Consider the following 13,126-nt stretch of genomic DNA (forward strand, 5'->3'; position numbering starts at 1 on the left):
ACCCGGTCACTGAAATAATACTGCTTCCACTTAGTTTATTGTCTACATTAGAATTGACATTCATTTTTATTTGTACATTTGTTGAGTTGCTGTCATCTACACTACTTATTGCTTCGGTACATTTACAGGAACTTGTGTTTGTTTGCGTCCTCTCTAGACTCTACACAATCGTCTTCTATACTCTGTTGATGGCCTCTATATACCTACCGGAATGCGAGGCCTTCGCTTTGCGCTGGCCTAGCAGATTACACTCAAACTGCCGTATTCAAATCATCCGCAAACTCACACAAGCCTGCGCCTCTTACGGCGCATGCAAATTTCTCGGAAGCAACCCCCGTGAATGAGGTAGTTAGTATGGCTTGCCGCTACCAGCATCCTCTAAATAACTTAAGACTGAGCTTGCAGAACATCGGCCCAATTGCTGTTCTGTCGAGTTTTACACTAGTCTAACGACTGGCTGTTGGCCTCTGAGCACGGCTTGCACCGCTCTTGAAATTCATCGAGAATTTACATTTATGCTTGAAAAATATCGACGTAAATATTCATTGATTTTCTTAAAGCCTATGTTGTGCAAGTTGAATTTATCGAAAGGCACCTGAAGGGAATTTTCAGTTTAAAAATTTGGCAATTTTTTTGTCATTGTGCTTAAGTATTTCTTATTTTCGAGCATACAATATTTCTATTTGGTTCCAATTCATTTGAATATTAACATTACTAAGCGATATTTACAGATGATTTAAAGCCAGTCTGTACACTTAGCGCTCGCGCACCCTCGTCCCAAGAGCTTTGCTAGAATATTTCGTAACCACAATTAAATGAAGAGAAAAGTCTGTAATGACGTTCTTCTCACTTTCGGCAACCTTCAGCTGCTTGCAGAACTTTCATTATTGTTGCTGTTAGCAAACAAACTCCTTTAAATAAGCTTTCAAAAAAGACTTGCCGTGCTGTGTTCCCCCGCGCTGCAACGCGTAATGTTTCGCTGAGCAGCAATGCTACTCTGAGAAAAATAAATGGGTCATACTGTCTAAATACTGACTGACTTTCTGCACGTAGCTCTGATATATCCTTTTGCCGGGCTAAACTTGGTTAGGATGACCCACAACAAAAATTGATTCGTTATTTGGACAAAGCCTCATTAATTTCTCAGAGTATTTTTCGCGCCGGCCTCGAGAAAAGCAAGGCATTCGTAACTAAGAAAGAAGGTTTTCAATATTAAAGAGAGTTGGTTTTGATATTTTAAATGAAGATAGTGGCTTCGCTAAAAGGGTTTAACCTAGAGATATAAGCTTGGATTGGAAATGAGCGTTGTGTTGACATTCAGAGCTTAGATGTTCACGAGTCTCGTTTTTATATCAAACTTTGAATATTATAAATGCTGCAAAGTGAAAATATTTATTGGTGCTAAAGCGGCGTTAAATTTATTCTTTAATAAAGCTCCACTAGTAGGCAAAACTGTAGAAAGGCCAATGACGTTGACTGTTTTGAAGATTCCTGTAATTTCGATCATTTCTAAAATAGCATCGGATTAACATAATTGCGGCAATCATCCAGCACTCCATGCCACGGTGAACACATTGCTAGGGAGTTAAGTGAATGTATACAACTTAAGTGGTAGTAATTACAAGGGGTTAAAAATACAAGAAGTATCGCAAGGCTTGCCTGATTAAAAAATTTGCAATTTTGCCGGAGCCACGGGAACGATTTTTGGTTATCGATATTTTAATTGACGTTACATGATGATCATTATGACCTTAATTTAGAATTGACGATGCTGCAATACATGTCGAATCATTGTATTTCGAGCCGCTATACCGAACTCAATATGGCGAAGAATAGGATCAACAGTGTGCTTAATGATTCCTGATCTTAATTTAATTTGAGACTTAATTTGTTGTTTTTCGGGTCTGGTCCAGAGAGCCTGCGTCGCAAAGGAAGGCCGTCTACCGAGTCGGCTCGGATCATAGACATAGCGTGTCTGCAGTTCTGTCGCCCAGGGCCTATACTTTCAAAAAAAGTTAAGAGATCTTAAGTTCATCAGCCAATCATTGACGGCCTTTCAAGCCAAATCCACCAATCATGGACAAGAAAATAGAGCGTAAGTACTTACGTTCACTTAGCGAATTTTGAAAGTATGAACCGGAGCTTAGGTATTTATGTTGATTAACTGGGTTTAATTTAATATTTTCATGATATTGACATAATATTTTCACTCTGGAATCCATGACACGAAAGCAGTATTTTCAACGAACTTTTATTTTTTATTTTTGATAAAGTTGATGTAAATTTTTGGATCAGTCGCCTTCCACTTGTGGAATTGAAATTTTTACGCTGGTTTCAACTTTCAAAGACCGGAATATTTTCTCTGTGCAAATTATTCAAATCGAGTATATCTGATTGGTTGGAAGAAATGAAATGAACTGGAGCATTGGAATTCAAGAAGCCTAATTGAAAATACTCTTCTGTCTATTGCTTACACATTGCCATAATGACAGGCAACACATAGAGTCAACGTAAATACCGTATTTTTGCTTTGCTCAAAAATATATTTACTTGTTTTCTAAATGAATAACTAATTATTGATAAAATTATATGTTATTTTGGACATACGTATGTTAACAGAAGGCCGAAATTTTCGCGCGGAAATTTCGACTTTTAACTGACTTATGAGTTTTTATGGTTGAGTTGTTTTCTTATTCTACGTACTGCTCTTCACATTTCTCTTGAACCAGTTCAGCTTGCACCAATACAGTCAAGTATCTGCCATGTCCACCAGGTATAAACTCCCGTGTTTCTCTTGTTGCTCACTTCAAATATCGTAGAACATTGAGCGAAGTTCAGCAATAGCCGCTCGTGTCCATCGATAACTTGTGTTTACTCTCACTAGTTCGCAGCTCCTAAAGTTGGAGATTAGATTGAAGTGCAGAGATCCGGTTGTAGTGGCCCTCTACAGGTGTCATGTCGCTTGCTTCTTGCCTTGTCACCATCTTCAATTAATTTCGATGCAAATTCTAGAGACACTTTCTACGAGCTGATTGTTGTCGAACAGTCACGTGCGTTTGAGATCAATTGCTGTATATGTGGGGCTCTTCTTATTGATAGGTCGGTGATGAAGTCATGTTTTGCATCAGCAATACTTTGCAATCCCGTTTTAGTAGTCACTATGATGAAATTACATATACTCGAATAGTGCTTTGGCTAGCTACATTATTCTTATGTTTTCTAATACGACAGAAATTATTTTTAGCGCATTTTCTCATTTATGGAAAAAAGGCCCTATTGTGCTCGTCATGTCCGTCCGTCTGTCCGTCTGTCTGTCTGTCCGTCCGTCCGTCCGTAACCACGTTTTCGTCGACGAGAAAATGCGCTCTTTGTCACTCACTGCAGTGAGTACTGAGTTATATTTTTATAGTTTGGTGTATACGGTGATGATGACAGTGAAATAACGAATTGTGATCGTTTGATTCAAGACCTATTACCGTGTGAAGCGATGTTTTACTGTCTTTAATTCGACGTGATGGAAGTTAATCGATGAACTGTTATCGCTTTTTGACGTGGTTTCAAAAGGAATGATGCGGAACATTGAAGAGCTTAAAGTAAAGTTACGAGTGTGGGATGAAGCGCATGTGAAAATTAGATCTCTAGGAATATACGTTTTTAGCAAGCAGAGCCAGACTTTTTTTGACGAAGTATAAAACAAACTACAACACATAAAATGTGCTTTCACGACAATGATCGTTGTAAATGTGGGTAAATTTAAAAGTTGTGGAATTTCTGTTATTTGATCATCTAAATTAAATCACATAAAATACGTAAATATATAATTTTTGGTAACTTAATGTGTTAGCTGCTTCCCTAATCTTAAGAAATAAAAAAAAATTATTATATGTACGTAGTAACTATTATTTTATACTTATTATTTGTATTCATGCCAACTATTATTTGATAGTTATTATTTGTATTCATGCCAATCCCTTTCTCAGCTTGAGTCAGTTTCAATAGCCGCGAGCAACTTGTGTCTTCCATTTACGGCTTGTAATTCGGCACTATAATCGAGCGCGTTCGTTACCTCATATTTACGCATGAGGTTCACTTTTAAAGAGAAAATCTGAGCGCCTGTGTCGATGACGCAGAGCCGGCATAAACACTGCGTGCATTCTGGCAGGAAAAATTAAGGAACGGGGAATTGCATATGATGCGTCCATCACTTGGGCACAATTTCTGTAGCTAAAAGAGTGGCCGGCGTATATTCCAAGGATTTCGTCGGCTGGAGGGGCACAATTTCTGTAGCTAAAAGAGTGGCCGACGTATATTCCAACGATTTCGTCGGCTAGAGGGGCACAATTTCTGTAGCCAAAAGAGTGGCCGGCGTATATTCCAACGATTTCGTCGGCTGGAGGGGCACAATTTCTGTAGCTAAAAGAGTGGCCGGCGTATATTCCAACGATTTCGTCGGCTGGAGGGGCACAATTTCTGTAGCTAAAAGAGTAGCTGACGTATATTCCAACGATTTCGTCGGCTGGAGGACTGTTGGCTGCGTGGCCGTTTTGTTGGTCTGTCGGTTGAATGGAACACGTGAACACTTAAGAAACAAGCACATGAGATGAATGAATATCGCTCAGAATTTTTGTATCCTCCAGTTTTGGTCTTTATAGTTATTTTCTGACGGAACTCGGAAACTCTGCAAGGTCTCGAATTCATGGTATATAAATGCCGTACGAACTACCGTACTCCGGCAGCTGTTTTTGAAAAGTAAAATATTTATCAAATTATTTTCATCAAATGGGAATTTCACTTCTGTTTGAATTTGTACGGCCGCGAGGTTGTGAATTTAGTTTATAAGGAACTGGATGGAAGACGTCAGTGGTAGGGCGCTTTGGGTCTGTCGGCAACAAGCATTTTATTAATAAGCGACACTTGTTCATTCATACATAGTAACCCAGTGAAAATTTACAGACGCGGCAGCTTCTGATTTGGAGTACCAGAAGCTGGGGCGACTCTAAATTTTGTTAGGGAATACAGTGGATACTACATAACGTACGCGCACGTACATGGGGGCATTGAGGGACGTCTTGATATATAAAAACAATATATCTTGGGCTTCGTTTACCCAATGCCGTCATTGAGTAGACGATGGTTCCTCATCATCCCTGGTTTTGGCAGACGAGCGCTGACGTAATTGATGAACTGAATTATTAAATATATAATTTACTTCAATCAGCAATTTATATTGACTATGGTGACAAGATTATTGTTTATGAAGTGTTACTATTGTGTTCCTAATCGTGTACGCGTTGAAATGATTAGAAAGGTTATTATTAAAGTGATTATTTTTCAGGTATTGTTTCTAATGTATTGTTTCAGGTATATTGTTTCTTTGTTGGGCTAAGCCGGTCTGTGACGACGCCGCTGCCGGAGCTTGGAGTGCAACAACTTTTAACGTCTGTTAGAGGACCATTGCTCGCCCCCGTTAAGATTGCAGCAAATTCGTTGACAAGACACTTATTTGCCAATAATATTCTAGCTTACTTCAAATAATTCTATTCCACTACTTATTCTTGTTTTAAAAATAGTTGCTGTCATGGCATTGGAAACAGGTTCGCATCTTTACGCATCTTTTCCATCACTTTTTCATTGAGATTAGTTTCTTTATTGCGCTTCCATCGTGTGTCAGTTGTAGTCTTGATGCGACCCGATGTGGCACGGCAGAGTCAAGGCGTTAATTAAATATTTCGGATTATTTTGCATGATTTTGTAAATGTTTTATCGCTCCAATTACTAGCTTTCTTGCATCGCATACCCATGCAAATTAATTCCTAGGGTTGGCCAAGTGCTGGCAGACTGTTAGTCCTCCTGTAGTCTAACCTGTGATCCGACTTATTTTGTTATTTTGTATGGTTCTGTTCCCCAATTTGGAAATTTGTATAGATTTTTCATTTATATGTATTATTTACTATACAATCAAATAAACGTGCCGACTATCGTCGATGGTTTGTATGAAATTCAGGTTGTGTTACGGCGGTTACAGCTGGGACCTAAATAGTAAAATGAACCAGATTAAGTAGAGAGGGATAGACCTCATAATTGCAATCACATTGAATATTAACCAACAATGACGTGTTGAGGATGCCTAAAATGCCGAAACTTATCATGTTTATACCCCTGAAGCTTTGTCGCGAGCTGCAACAGAAGCACTTGTGTTGTTCAGAGTTGACAAATATATCTGCATCACGAATCTGCAATATTTGTACGTGTTTGGCTTAGTGCTGCGTTAAAAGCTGAAGAATGTACGCTATTTTGGCGTGCAAATACCTGCAACTAGCAGTGTGCTTGACTTGCAGCTGCGTGGAGGGTCGCTGTACACATGTTTTCCTGGCGCACTATGTCCATTGTTTGCTGCCTCGCCCAAGTGCCGCTCACTTCTGAAAACACCACAAAAATTCATGAATTGTCGAGTGTTCAAAAGCGGCTCTTAAAGAGCGCGTGACTGGAGCAAAAGCCTCCTAAGTAAAGCTTGTTGTGCTCCCATGCATGGCTTGCACTTGCTGCTAGCTTTCTGTAGCTTAAGGGCTAGGTGTACAAAACTAGGGCCATGCATGACTAAATTTTGTAATATTATGTGAAGATAGTACGAAAGAGTCATTCGGTAATCGTTTTTATAACCTTAATTTTCATTGGCACTAAGTATTTTCCCGCTGTCGTCAACTTCTCATAATTACTTATTTAACAGTTTTTATAAAATTAAATTTGTAACTCTTTCAGTTGGAGGATTTGAGAGTTCAGTTGCTTTCGGTTGCTACATTCGACAAGTATTGCTTCAATTTAAGGATATTCTATAGGTATATAAGGATCTAACTGTCACATAATCTACATTTCAAGTAGGAATTAGTTGATCGCTTCGACAGGCTAGGTTTTAATTTTCCCGCATTAGTCATTACTTCTCCACGCCCCGCGTCGGATGTGGTATGAGATCGCTTTGTCTGTCCGTTGTCCCTCAATCTATTTTTAACAGCTACACAAAAGTTCATGCAACTGTGATATCCTTCCTCACGCTTTCATTAAAATGACTCTGGACAATACAATCTTGTCACGGAAGAAATACTTTGCTTGTCTGAAAATTTAGAAACGTTTCGTTTTAATTATAGAAACGTTGTTGCCCATGTTGTCATTAAATTTGTTTTTGCTAAACTTGAGACCAGAACTAGATAGATAATGTAACGCCAGGCTGTCTGGTAAATGGAATGTTGTGGAATACTGTGGAGTTGTTTTGCAGGTCGCACGAAGTTGTTTAGCAGGTCCTTTACTCCAACATCCAATAAGAAAAAAGATTTTGAATCATCGACAGATTATCCACCAATTCGCTGATTATACTGTTATTTTTTTTATTGAACTAACCCAAGGTTACCTCTCACAATTTTTAGTAAATGGAACATGAGTATTCATAATGTTCCGGATGATATATTTTAATTTCGAAATTATTTTAGCCAATACAGGTATGATTCTGAAGCATCCTACTCATCCATCTTCTATGATAAAAATTTCACTCACAATAATTTTCATAGAAGACTGTTATTGCGAAGTTGTTACTTAAAAAATTTTTTTTTCAACTAAGATTTTGAGAGAACTGTTTGCATGCCGACCTCACCTTCATGTTCGACTTTGAAGGCTTTAACTCATGCATTTTTTCCCGTAAGGCTAGTCTCGTAGTTAATCGCCGCTCACTCGCTTAAAATGTCTTAATAATTTTCAGTAATATCGTTGGCATGCTGTTTTTCCTGCGCCGAGGCGATAGGTCAAAACCGAAATGTAGGACGTCTGTTAATAGGTAATAATGTCAATTAACAGACGTTAATAGGTAATAATGTCGATTAACAGACGTTAATAGGTAATAATGTCAATTAACAGACGTCCCACTATCACCGAGGCGATAGTGGGACGTCTGTTATTTGAATTTATTTCATATGCAATGTGACCAATCATATCATTTTTTGTACCAGCAGACTGTAGAATGTGTCCGGGCGAGGATCTGCTATTGGATGTATTGTATGTATTTAATTTAATTTTTAATTTTCTCTAAATTGTCTGTGATGGTCAAGACGGCACACGAAATGTGAAGTCGAGCGTGCTCCAGAATATTGCATAGAACCAAAAATCGTCTCAGTTCTTGATAGGAAAGTGAATAAATTGCATTACCGCATATGTTTCTATATTATAAACGTATTATACTTGTATAAAATCAATGAAGGCGTGATATATAAATAATGAGGGTTCATAATAGCAGCCTGCTATACGAATAACATAGCGTGAAAAGTAGCATCTTGGTTCATAGAAATACGGTACATTTCTGTGCGTCTCGTTACGCTGATGATGTCGTGCATCTGTACATGAGTGTCATCTTATGGTGTATCTGAAGGTCCTAATTACGTACGCATATAACGTGTAAACAATTTACGCTCTGCTTCCGTATTCAGCGCACTTGGCTGGTGTCCTCGTAAAAACTTTGCCGAGCTATTGATCCGTTGCTAAGTTAGCATCAATAAAGTTAAGAGGGTAATGGAGTCGATTTAAGGAATATTGCACGTACAAACTTCGTCACATGGAGAACTTAATCAGGCTTAAAAGCGATATCGGCATCAAAGGAAAATGTCACAGGAAATTGACTTTCAGAACTTTAAGCATCTCATTTTAATGGCGATGTATCGGACGGGGAATAAATCTCCCTTTCGAGTGCCGTGCGCATCCAAATGGGATGTCAAATTATTGGGGTTTACGTATACATAAGGGAAAATAACGAACTCCTAATGTTCTAAAAAGTCAATGGCTAGAGAGAATTTGAAAATATTAGCGAACGTTCTCTGTTTAAATCAAGAAACTCGGTATTCTTCTCAGTTTTTGCTTCAATTATGGTTATCATCGGTGGGAATTTCTGTCAAAGGGAAGGTGCACATCATTTATTGAAAATTTGTTTTACGTCTTACGGTAATGACTCATTTACATGAACATCTTTTCGACCTTCAACCTGCAGGACCTTTTCTTCATGTTCACATGAACCCAAACTCGTTATATTCACTATTTATTATTGCCGACCAAGACTTAACCTTAATCTTTTTGATCTTCACTAATAAAGCCATCATGGCCATGCACTACAGTTACTGCATACCGCACAAAAGCACTGATTTTACAGGATTTAAAAATTTAGATAATACAGTTTAATTGTTTAGAATGGTGATTATCCAGTTTCCCGCTTCATGCAGTTCAACTATGCTTCTCATATCGGTACTTAATAGAGCGTTAAAAACTCGACGTAAATAGGTACTTTTGCCTTGGAGCGTAACAATGCTCGAGAGTGAACCTTGGGCTTCCTTAGTGCATTGAAATTAAAATTAATTAAAAATGAAAGTTATTATTTAAAATTATTCCATCGCCAGCGAAGTGGCTGCATAATTGAGCGCACGCTCCACAACGTCCGTACTTGTGCACGCTGCAGGGGAGGCTTTTCTTTATTTTGTTCCGATTATAACATAATTATGACTTATAGTGATGATATAACACATCATGCCGGGCTTGCGGAAGTAATGTTGTGTAATTTTTTGATGATTAGGGTATCGGTGATCTGGTTTATTCCTGCTGCTGTCATAACCGAAATCAATTTCATCTGAACTCGGAGTCTGAAAACATGGTTGTACGTTGACCGATTTTCGGTTAAGGTCACTTTATTTTTCAGGTACCTCGTGCATTGATTGCAGAGCTATTCTTGAAGTTTTCCAACGAAATTTCTTCGTAGTCCATCAAACACTAGCCAGTTTCCAAACTGATTCTGCCAGCCAGTAGCGTGAAACAAAAATGTAATTTATTGCCTTTAATTTAAGTTAAACAAGAGTGTGACTGCACAATGTACATTGTACAGGCATCGTGAACAAATGAATTGCTAGCTCCAGTGTGTTCGTGGTTCAGTTGCTGCATTAGATGATTTTTATTGCGCTATTTTGGCTATGGTGTCATTAATCGATGATGTTTTGGTGTTGACTCGATGTTGCCATCTCATTAACTTGTTTACAGTTGATGCTGTTTACATTTTGATGAAGAATTTAGCTCGCTTGATCCACAAAATGGGTGTTACATTGCGATATTTTCAGATTTTCCCAAGATTTTTCACAAACAAATTTTAAAACTTCTTGCTACCATCGGCTCCTAGTTTCAGCTAGCCAAAAATTAAAATGATACTAACTTTAATTGTACTATTTAGTAAAATTTGGTTTGTTCTGAGTAAAAGCTAAACCAGCTCATGGTTGTATTAATTTCAGTTCGGGGTAAACAAATGTCTTCGAATAATAAATATTTTCTTACTATTGTTTTTCACCTTAGAACAGATTATTGTGAGCCTTTGTTGCGATTTTTGTGAGTTTAATGTTGTGAAGAAGTTGCCCGATGTAAAAATATGAATATAAACTTACTTAATAGTAGATGACTTCATTTTCCACTAACAAAAGACACACAGTTTTCTGTGCGTTACAATGCGATTTTTAAAATTCATCCTAAGCGGCTCTGTGCACAGGGGAATTTTATGAACATATATAAATGCAAGCGAAGTTTAGAATGCGTAGGTAGTGAGGTGTACTGTAAGCCGGGCAATTATCAGGCCAGCTGGACTCATGACTTATTCAGTGTTGACGTCACTCTCGAAACGTCGATTCCACGCACGTTTCTACGTTCTCTTGTTATATCGCGTTGCTTATTTTGACTATTCGGCATAAATATTGAATTTCGATAGTCTTTTCGTCCCTATATACTAGCCAGTTCTCCAATTGCCTAAAGCATCTAATGGCTCCGTTATAAAAATCTGTTTTGAGAGCATACAGTTCTTGCGATCTAGAAATGGAATCGTTCTGGAAAGCAAAATTTTATCTTTACCATTGAAAAAGCGTATCTCTGAATTGCATTCCTCAGTGAACGTAACTCATCTTCATAATGCGCACACAATTTCTGCGCCATAAGCTCGTTTCATGTGCTATACTGAATATGGCGTGCAAATTTGACCTAAAACTTCCATATGGAATTTAAATCTTGACTTAGAGGGCTTAACCGAATTCATTGGCGTTGCTTTCGAGCCCCCAGATGTCAGAAAGAGAACTAATGGATACTTCATTACAGATATCTACATGGACTGGCACTCTCTAGATTTGTCGGGAATTATTAAAAGAGCTTCCAAATTATTCTCCCATCTTCAAACCATCTTCAGGAGTTCCAAATGCTCGCCACCGCAGGGAAAAGAATCGCATATCAATCTTGAACATTAGCATAATTTCAACTGGAACTGAAGAGCTTCTTAGAAATGCCCAACGTTCCCTTCTTGTGCAGCCAACCAGAATCCCAGCTATTGAATCACTATGCAATTTAATTTTATCGCAAATTAGGTTATCGCTCGGCAATCTGATTCAAACGGAGTATGCATTAACATATTGGATCGATAGAGTGAATGGAGCTCTGCGATGATTGGTCGGCAGGTCGATTCAAAGATACCTTGCTTCTTCTACGTGACATTAATGTTCTTGTATAACGTCTCTGCGACAGTCAAATATGAAATTTGGCGTTAGTGATGTTCTTGCCTATAACGTCTCTGTACGTGTCAGCCAAAAGCGGTGGGCGCCGTGAAAATTTTGCATGAAATAATTTTTATTTTACAATCACGTTATGGCCTTCATGAGGACTTTAATTCACCTGCACGCACATGCATGATCTGCAAGTCATTTAATTTGATGAAGGATAACCATTTGTTTATTTGATTACAGAAGGCTAAGATTGATTGAAACTACTTAAAATGTGGTTTCCTCCTATCCCGGCGATAACCTTTTCTAACCCACCAGTTAACACATTCTTTTTTCTATCAACCAAATTTTTCTCGACTGAAACAGGTGAAAATCAAACATTTCTTATCCAAGACGTGTTCTGCTGTGGTTCAACATCGTTAAATTCAATTCTACAAACTAGTATACAATTAGTTGTGCGCGACTCATTATTATTTGCAGTAACATTATTATTATTATTTACTGCTACCTGATAATTAAAGAGTTAATTGCTCGTTGCGGTGTTGAGTTAAATTGCAAGAAATGCACAACTATGCTACGCCTATCTTCGTCTATTCAAACCGACGTTGAAACCGTTTTGTTGTGTTACTCTATCAATGCGTGAATTGTTGCTTCCCTAATATAATTTAATTATTCAGTTCAGCAAGTGTGGTTGATGTGTTGAAGAGGATCACTGTAATGCTACAGCTTATTCATTTTAAGTTATTACAATGCATCACAATCATCATAGATATTTTAGCACCGTTCAATAAAAATTTACTGCAACATTCAACCAAAATTCACCATTCCTGGTTTCACCATTTTATTCCGAAATTACTGTGTTTTTTTATGAATTAAACTTTTTATTGTTCGGAACAAACTAGTACATTGCATTTAATCTTGCGAGTAAATCCATATCATGATTTGATTTATAATAAAACGAGGTGTATGAAAATATGAGTTTGCATTATGGACAAATATAACTGTTTCTTCGACTAACGGAATTGCTATTTTGGCTTTATTTTGAATCGAATGTCGATTCCCCCCAACTATCAGAATAGAGAGCGACGTCTCAATTCTACCTCTCGTATTTGTGCTCTACTCTAATCCAACCGAATTCTGCCTTAAGCGGTTTCTTCGCTGCTGGGAATTGGCCAAAGTGCGTGGGATCATTCCCATAAAAAGTGAATTGAACTAAAAGCGAACCCTGAAGGACCTCCCTCCAAGTCTGAAGTGAAGGTATAGCGGGAGAATTGTTTGTGTCTCAATTTATTTATCATAGACAATTAGGAGGTGGTTTCAGGGAGGAATTGTGTCTATAGATTGTAAAAAAAGAATTATGTAACACTTGCCTTCCTGTCCGGTAGAATATCTAGCCAAAAGTCTGTGCGACAGAAAATGTATTGCCTCAGCAATCGGTAAGGAATTGTCTAATTCTTAGTAATAAGATTGCGCGCAAATTTGGTCAGTATCATGCACTTAACAATATTTACCAATATTCAAGGGCTGATATAATTCATTGAATCACTTGTACTTTTGAACTTATTTTCATAACTCTGTAGGAT

Source organism: Hyalella azteca, unplaced genomic scaffold (genome assembly GCF_000764305.2).
Source record: "Hyalella azteca isolate HAZT.00-mixed unplaced genomic scaffold, Hazt_2.0.2 contig13505, whole genome shotgun sequence".
Lineage (NCBI taxonomy): Eukaryota > Metazoa > Arthropoda > Malacostraca > Amphipoda > Hyalellidae > Hyalella > Hyalella azteca.